Source organism: Marmota flaviventris, chromosome X, assembly GCF_047511675.1.
Source record: "Marmota flaviventris isolate mMarFla1 chromosome X, mMarFla1.hap1, whole genome shotgun sequence".
Lineage (NCBI taxonomy): Eukaryota > Metazoa > Chordata > Mammalia > Rodentia > Sciuridae > Marmota > Marmota flaviventris.
Window position 1 is genome coordinate 894,370 of NC_092518.1, and position 9,095 is coordinate 903,464.

Consider the following 9,095-nt stretch of genomic DNA (forward strand, 5'->3'; position numbering starts at 1 on the left):
CCATCATTGATGTAAGTTACATTTCCACACATGTCCCTAAGATGGCGTTTGCTTTCCTAGTTCAGTGAATGTGAAATTCAGAGTTTCTCCTTTCTTTGTTTAATAAGTAGAGATACACTATCCCTTATATCTGTGTTATTTGTTCATTTGTTTGTTTTGGTACTGGGGATTGAATTCAGGGGCACTTGTCCACTGAGCCATATCCCCAGCCCAATTTTATATTTTAGTGAGAGACAGAGTCTCACTGAGTTTCTAAGTGCCTCACTTTTGCCAAGGCTGGCTGTGAACTTGTGATACTGCTGTCTCAGCCTCTTTAGGGATTACCGGCATGTACCATGGTGCCCTGTGATAATAGTTCTTTAAAAAGGGCTTTATCCACTCCTGTGCTCCCATCACATATACACTCCATATCTATCTTTTAGTGCTGATTTAGGGCCATCAATCATTTTTTTCTGCTATGTCTCCAGCATTTTGGCCCTTGTTTGTATGAACATCTGGGTCCAGGAGATCACAGTGTTTGTGAGCATCACCTTTACCTTATGTTTGCATTAACTGGAATCATTTCTTGTGGTCAAGTCTTTGTTGCTCTGTGTTGTATGCCCTCAGGGTCGAGCAAAAGGCCTACTCCACCTGCAGCACCCCAATTCACTAGGCACCCTTTGCTTACACTTACCCACAGCCAAGATCCCTCTGGTCTTCAGCAGAGGACAAGGTTCTTGCTGTCTTTTCTACCACCTCAACCCAATGCTCAACTCCATCTTCTACAACCTTAGGAACAAAGAGAGGTTGGGGCCCTGAGCAGATGGACCAAGAGGGTTTGGTGTGTGTAATGTAGATAAACTTTCTGCCCCTTTCCCCGGGACTTAGCTACAAGTCCATTCAACAATGCAGAGTAACTGAAAATATTACTTCACACCAAGAATGTAGAGACAAAAACAATCTAGAATATAAATACACTTTTCAGGTCTGTACAAAATTGTCTGATAAACATGTGTAATTTGAAATAAGACTTTAATTGTGTATTGTCCACTACATATAAATGTGTGTATTTTCTGCTAATGTACTATGATAGAGGAGATTTTTTTTGTTGCTCTTGCTGAAACAAGATTGGAAATTGTCTACCTGGATTGGCATTCAGCATAACAATTTCAATATAATCAATTTGTCTTCTAATATTGTTAATTTATTATTTATGTACATCCAAAACACGAAAAGAAACTTAGTTGAGTAATGGATCTAATCAATAGCAGTAAGTTTTGTGTTTTCTTCCCCACATTGTATAATTTAACCATTATCAATTATCTTTCTTTCAATTTAGAGAAATCATTACAGAATTCAGCAGAGAACTCATTAGAAATATTGAACTCTTCATTTTTGATGTCACATTTCAAACTAATGCTTTTTTGTGAAGGCTGAATGCTAAGTGAATGAACATCAAGGAGGACTCAGAGTTGCCAGCAGAGGTCAAGGGTGAGGGCAGGTATGATATAATACGGACAGGCCAGGGTTCAGTCTGATGAGCCACATTAGATACACGGAGGGCCTACTACCATCCTTCCCATGCTCAGCACACAATCCAGTAAGATTCCGCATAGCCACTGCTCCTTGTGTATCCACACTGTATGTCAAATGATGCTTTACATTCTACATGCCACTTCCCATATTTTTACTGAAATGAGTGAGGGAAAGTGAACACTTATACACTAAGATTTTCAGTCACACTTAGCACACATTACAAGATGATCTTAAAAATATTTAATTTGAGAAAAAATAGATTATTTTACCAAGGTTTTCTAGAATATTTCTAACTGGAAAAGGTTTGGTATAAATTTCTGATGAATCATTGAAAAATAAAAATTTTATTATGCAAAATTCACAATTCTCCAAAAGTAATTCATGTTCTAATAACATGTAATTCTTACTATAAATGAAATTTATATCTTCCAGGTTTTTAAACTTCAAAAAGAAGCAACACGCACACACATATTGATATTTGGCAGTATTGAGTATCCAAACCACAGATGTGCACCTAAGAGGCAAATTTTTCACCTCTAAGTTATACTCTTGGATGTAAATTTAAATACAAACTCATAAACAGCATTCAAAGATCCTCACAGAGAAGTGTTCAGGAACAAGAGAGAAAACCAGCTTCTCACAAGTCTGTTCTCACCTCTTGCACTGTTTTACACCCAAGAGAAGACCTTCCCAAATAAAACCAGACAATGGCTCACATTTACCAGTAAGACCTTTAAGGATTTCTGTGCAGAGTGGAATATTAAACATACCACTAGTATTCCTTACAGCCCTCAGCAGCAAGGAATAGTGAAAAGAGTCCACAAAGAGCTGAAGGTTGCCATTTGAAAACAAAAGGAGGGAGACAGCACCTCCTCACCGTCTCCCCATGGTATTCTTAAGACTATCCTCTTTACTCTGAATTTATTAACAGTGCCTAAAGGTGATGAATGCACACCTAGCTTCAAACATTGGCCCCTTGATTGGGCTTTCTCATTAACACTTAGTACAATATAAAGACTCCTTTACCAATCAGTGGTAGGAGCCTTCACCACTCCTCATGAAGTTAGATATGGGGTTTTCTTGTGTCTTCTCAGAAAAAAATCCACAGCAAATCTGGGCCCCAGCCTGGCATGTCTGACCCTAGATGCCTACCAACATGATGGCCTGCTGCACAATATAAGAAGAGAGGAAGCAAAAATGCAAAAGGGCATGAGGACCCCAGAAAGAGAACTGTCACAGGATCACATGGGCGGATATAAAAGGACTAATTCACCAGGCCAAAAATATTGGAGAAAGCTGGGGTCGTGGTTCTAATTCTCCTGGGCAAGTCTTTTTTCTACTTTTATGCAGAGCTCTAACCTTCGAGAGTGCCATGGCCCAGGTAAATTGGGCCCTGCTCAGTAGACCACCCCTTTTTGCTGTGGCTAATTGGGAAGGGGCTTTACCTAAGCTCTTTTTCTAAAAACTCCAACCTCATTGACTCTGAGTTATCCATCCAGGAGGTGACTGTCACCTGGAATACCAGCATTTCCAAACGTACTCTGCCCATTTGTATCTCTGTAGTAGACAAAGAAACCTATAATCCAAACAGAAGGGCTAAATCATCACAGTGAGGAAATATTCAAAAACACAAACTACAATCAGAAAAAAAGTGAAAATAGAAGAAAAATTGATAAAGATGATTGAACACTGAACAATAATATTAGTAGAAAACAGAGGAAATAAAGTATTAATGGAATCAGTTCAAAGTGTTTACCATGTTTAATCAGGCATGACAACATTAAAGGAGTTCTGAGACCATGGCAAGGTTGTCAAGATATTTTACTATTCATAATATGCAAGGAAAGACAATTTTTTCATGAGATTGTTGAGAGGCAAAAGGACCAGAGGTACTGTGGATTTCAGGTTCTCACCAATATACTGGAAGGATCAGGGAATTTTCAAAATAGAATATGGAAGCTAACTAGAATGTCATTTACACAGAGCCTAAAATAAATATTTTTAAAGCCTCCATGTTTAAGTTCCCAGCACATTTTAAAAAATTATTTATTCATTCTGCTTTGTTATATATCACAGCAGAATGTATTTCAGTTCCTAGTACACATAGAGTACAATTTTTTATGACTCTGGTTGTACATAAATTAGTGTCACACCATTTGTATCTTTATACATGTCCTTAGGGTAATGATGCCCATCTCATTTCACCATCTTTCATACCCCCATACCCCATTCCTTTCCATGTATCCCCTTTGCCCTATCTAATGTTCTGCCATTCCTCCCATGCTCTCCACCAGGAATCCCCATTGTGCATCAGCATCCTTATATAATAAAAAAAAAATCTGACTTTTGTTTTTTTGGGAAATTGGCTTACTTCATTTAGCCTAATATTCTCCATCTGCACCCATCTATCTGCAAATGTCCTAATTTTATTCTCTTTTTATCCTGAATAATATTCCATTGTGTATATATACCACAGTTTCTTAATCCACTCATCTATTGAAGAGCATCTAACCTGGTTTCACAAATTAGCTCTTATAAATTTTGCTGCTATAAACATTGATAGGGCTGTGTCACTCTAATATAATGCTTTAAAATCTCTTGTGTATAAACCCAGGAGTGGGTTTAGCTGGGTCAAATGGTGGCTCCATTCCCAGTTTGACAAGGAATCTCCATAGAGTTATCCATATTGGTTGCACCAACCTGCTCTCCCTCCAGCAATATATGAGTGTCTGATTTTCCCCAGATCCTTGCCAGCACATAATGTGTTTTGTGTTTTTAAAAGTTGCCATTTTGACTGGAGTGAAAGAAAATTTTAAACTAATTTTGATCTCAAGAATCTTTATAAAATAAGCTGTGTTTCTCTAGAAAGAGAATAGTGAAGGAAGAAGATGTGAGCTAAAGGGACTCGGGGTCGACCAGGAGCCAGACAGGGCTGGGATCTGATTGGCTGTGCCTTTTATGTGGAGGGGCTCCAGGGCAGAGCAGGCTTCTCAGACAGACATCATTCCAGGCTAGGGTCCATCCTGATGGGTGGCTTTTCCTTTCTGAGGTGTAGATCATCAGGCAGTAGCTGCTCTCTGGATGTCACACTCTCAGGTCTCATTGTAGTGAAATGTGTCTCTGTGGGATCTAATTGGAGGCCACATTCTCTCTGCTCTGTAGAAGAACACCCACACATGGGCCACCGCCCCTAGTTCTGTTCACTTCCTGATGACAGGTGGCTGACTCCCGCTGTTGTCCTAAGTCATCCCTCTATGATCCTTATCTCTCCTGTGGAACATGCATTTCCTGACCCTGATCTTTGAGCCAGAGGGCGCCTGAGCCTGCCAAGGGGGAGGGGTCTGCTGTGGTTTGAGGTCCAGTGGTCCAGCTTGACCCGCATTTGCTCTTTTTTTTTTTAAAGGGAGAGAAACAGAGAGAGAGAGAGAGAGAGAGAGAGAGAGAGAGAGAGAGAGAGAGAATCTTTTAAATATTTATTTTTCAGTTATCAGCGGACACAACATCTTTGTTTGTATGTGGTGCTGAGGATGGATCCTGGCCGCACGCATGCCAGGCGAGCACGTTACGGCTTGAGCCACATCCCCAACCCCCGCCTTTGCTGTTTGTTGTCTGAAGAGTCCCCTGGGAGACCCTCATACTTACAACCAATTCAGAGCCCTGGTTCCACAAGGTGATGGGCAGAGGTCAGTAGGCCATGGAGGAGCATCAGTGGTTGCTGAGCCCCTTCCCCAGTAGCTGGGCATCCTGCAGAACCTGTGGCAGACATGGCTGCAGCCTTGCCATGGCCCTTTTACCCTGTGCTGGTGGGACACAGAAGACCAAGGGCAGTGACCAACTGTGTGGAAAGAGCTGGAGCTTGGTCCAAACAGCTCCTTACTCTGTCCTCAGGCATTCTTTGCATGATGACCAGTGATTCCCCACATCAGCACTTAAAGTCACAATGCACAAACCACACTGAATAAAATGCACCCTCAGGGGCCACTCTGAACACCCAGCAAAGAGACCAGAACTTCCTGCAATTAGAGGCTGAGACAGAAGACTCTGATCAAGCTTGGAGGAGACCACTCTGCAAACAGATGGTGCTTCCAAATTGCACAGACTTGAAGGTGTAGAAGAGGAAAGCCCAACAGCACAAATCTGATTCTAATAAGACATGGCATGTGACAAGGCATTGAATCTCTCTTTATGGCTTTCAGAAACAACAAAGGCTCCACCCTCAGGACCCCATCCCCTCCCCAAAGCCCTTAATTCTTAACACCATCACCTTTGGGGTAAAGATTTCCATATAAGAATTTTGGGGGGACTCCCATACTCAGGTCATTGCAGTGGTCAGAGGGCTGGTGTGTCACTGTATTAGTCTTCCTAGACTGCTGTAACTAAACAGCCAGGCCGGGGTTTGTAGACCACAGAACCTGACTGCTTATCGATGACCTCACGTCAGTCACCACCTGTAGCCACCTCCACCTTTGCCTGATGGCCAAATCCAACTTCAATTCAGTGAATCTTGGGATAAGAAGAGAAATGGCTGCTGGTCAACCCTAGGAGCCCTACTTCCTTACCAACTCCCATGCTTTGTGGAACAGAAAGCCAGCATATTGGGCCAGCTCTTTTCCCTGCACCAGCCTACCTCATCACCTCTGAGATCTTCAGCATCCTCTGGGCTGGGTAATCCCCTCCAGGCCCAACCACACACTTGACACTGTTGGCTTTTTAGCCCAAGTCCCCACAGAGGCTCCAAGTTCTTACCCCATAAGGGTCAAGCTATCAATTCTGCAAATGTCTCAACAAAATTATATATTTTATTATTATTATTATTATTATTATTATTATTATTATTATTATTAACAGAGGTAGTAGTACCAGGGATTGAACCAAGGGTGCTTTAGCATTGAGCTGCATACCCATTTTTAGATTTTAGTTTGAGACAGACTCTAAGTTGTTTAGGGCCTTGCTAAGTTGCTGAGCCTGACTCCCAAGTTGCAATCCACTTTCCTCAGCCTCCTGAGTCATTAGAATTATCGGTGTGCACCACTACAGCTGACTTCAACATGATTATTGACATTGTGCATTAAAATAGGCTGGAAATCATAATGTAGAGCTTATGTTTTATTGCATTATGATTTAACTGTTATTAGATAACAATGTTCTCTGTTATGTGCTGTTTTGAAATTTCTCACCTTCTCCTATCTAAGCAAAGTCCCTTAAATACCTCTCCACAGGGAAGCAGCTCCCTCTGACTCTAGAGCATTTGTAACCCAGGATCATGCTCAGAACATTTGATAGTCTACCTAGCAGCACCCAACATACTTATTTTCTGAGGTTCTATGACATCTCTGCTCAGAGGACCCAAGATCTCCTTAGTAAACATAGTCTTATCTGCTGCAGTGGTGTAGGTCTATAATCCGAACTGCTTGGGAGGCTGTGACAGGCAGATTGCAATTTGGAGGCCAGTCTCAGCAATTTAGTGAGGCTCTGAGCAACTCAGCAAAACCTTGTCTCTATGTACAATATTGAAAAGGCTGGGCATGTTACTCAGTGGTTTAGCACACTGAGTTGAATCTCTAGTACCAAAAAAACACAAATAAATTTTAAAAAATTAAATAAAAATGAAGTGGAAACAACCCATACAATGCACTGGGCTGTTAATCTAGGATATTCCCAGGTGAGATTTGTGAAATGCATTCTGAAAGAACAGTATTTGGGATTTCTGGATGTAACCCCATCTGTAAGTGCAGAGCCTATGGAAACATGAATATTCAAATTTCCAAATTAAAACAAAGACCTTTTCTCCACCTCCAGCACCCTCTGGTGATTCCAACTCTGACTTGAGGGGGGTGAGGCTCCTGCATGCATTTTCAATCAATACTCACTCCCCAAGGATTTAGGGGAGAACTGATTTGGAATAGTGAAAACAGATTATCTGTCGCAGCAGAAGAACCAGGGTCATGCCGAGAGCACCATCACACAGGTCCCCAGTAAGAAGACACTTGGCCTCAGGTTTCTTTGGCTTAGCATGCAGATACCCCAGGCCCTGAGTGCATCCATGCAGCCTGGAGTCCAGCACCCTACAGATTCCAAAGGCGGAGCCTGGTGGAGCTGAACACTCACTGATTCTCTGGGGCGGGTTATGCTATCCCAAGACTCTTGGTGGTGAGAAAGTGATGTGACTCCATTTTTAAAAAAATAGCCTCTACCTCATAGCAGGAAGTGTCCAAGGGAGGGGTGACACTTGATCTTGGAAAATCCACAGAGCATCCCTAGGCAGGGAGCGAGCTATGTGCTGAGTTGTTTGTCTATAAAAACAGGAGAGATCTGCAGTGCCAGGTGTCTCTGACTCAGCAACGCTGCTTCCTGGAAAGTCCAAACCATGTTTGTGGCCTACACCTTGACCCTGAAACCCATAGCAACCCACTAGCAACCACCAATCAGCAAAAGACAGGGAAAATAACTGGAATGCCAGGTGACCTCCCTCCCCCAGGAGTCTCAGTGATCCATAACATGTAAGGAAACCATGTAGTTTGGTGCTGCACACTCTTGCAACTCCTCTTGGCCCCATGTCTTGAACTCACCAATCCCCCCTACCCAACTTGTTCCCACCAGGGAATGTGGTAATCAATGTTAAGAGTTGTTGTTTGATTTTCCCATGGTGTGAAATTCTCTGTGTGTGATGTTGTGACATGTAGAGTATCTCCCCCCAAACCCATAAAATCTCACTGAACAAAAAACCAGGACTCACTCCCTGGGACGGCTGTCTTGGAAATGGTTGTGAGTCCAGGCTGGAGCTTGTAGTAAAGACTCCTGTGTGATTGCATCAGATTCGGTTCCTGGAGGTGTATGGGGTCCCAGGAATCTGGTATAACAGTGGGAATAAAAAATGGACATCCCCCCACTGTACTCAAGCCCCACCCAGTTAAAAAGCTCCAGAAGCCGCAAACTCGCTGGGCAGCCAGAAAGGAGAACCTGTCCCCAAGGGCACCGCCCAGGCCAGAGTTTGCAGGTTAATTGGATTTAGCCGGCAGGGCGGGCGGGACCAGGGCGGGGATCCCAGCCGAGGTTGGGGTGGATTGTGGACCCTGGTTCGGGGACAAGATCCTGCAGCAGCGCCAAACACAGCCTTGGGATCCCCAGAGCAGAGGGGCGCTCGGCAACTCAGACCCCACTCAGGCCCGGGAAGGGGTCTAGCTATGCTCCCTGGGGATGAAGCGGTGGTGTCCTGAGACCCAGAATCACCTAAAACCAGCCTGGGCGCCTTCTCTGCATGGCCTGGAGCGCAGGGCTGGGGTGTGGCGCAGATGGAGGTGGGGGGCCAAGCAGGAGGAGGGGGCTCAGCCCGAGCAGAAGGGGGAACTGGGTCGACCTGGGGAAACTGCGCCTGCGACGCCGGCAGCGGTGCTGCTCCCTGGTTGAGCGGGGTGACACGCCCCACCCCGGGGCCTCGGATACTTGCCTTCCCAAGCTGAGACCCTGGGTCAGCTTCTGGGGGTATGTTGCTTTCTAGGGCTTGTGGCTTTGCTTGAAAATGTTGGTGCATCTGAAAACCTTGACATGGAAAGAATACACTGGAGGGGGACTTCCTCCTG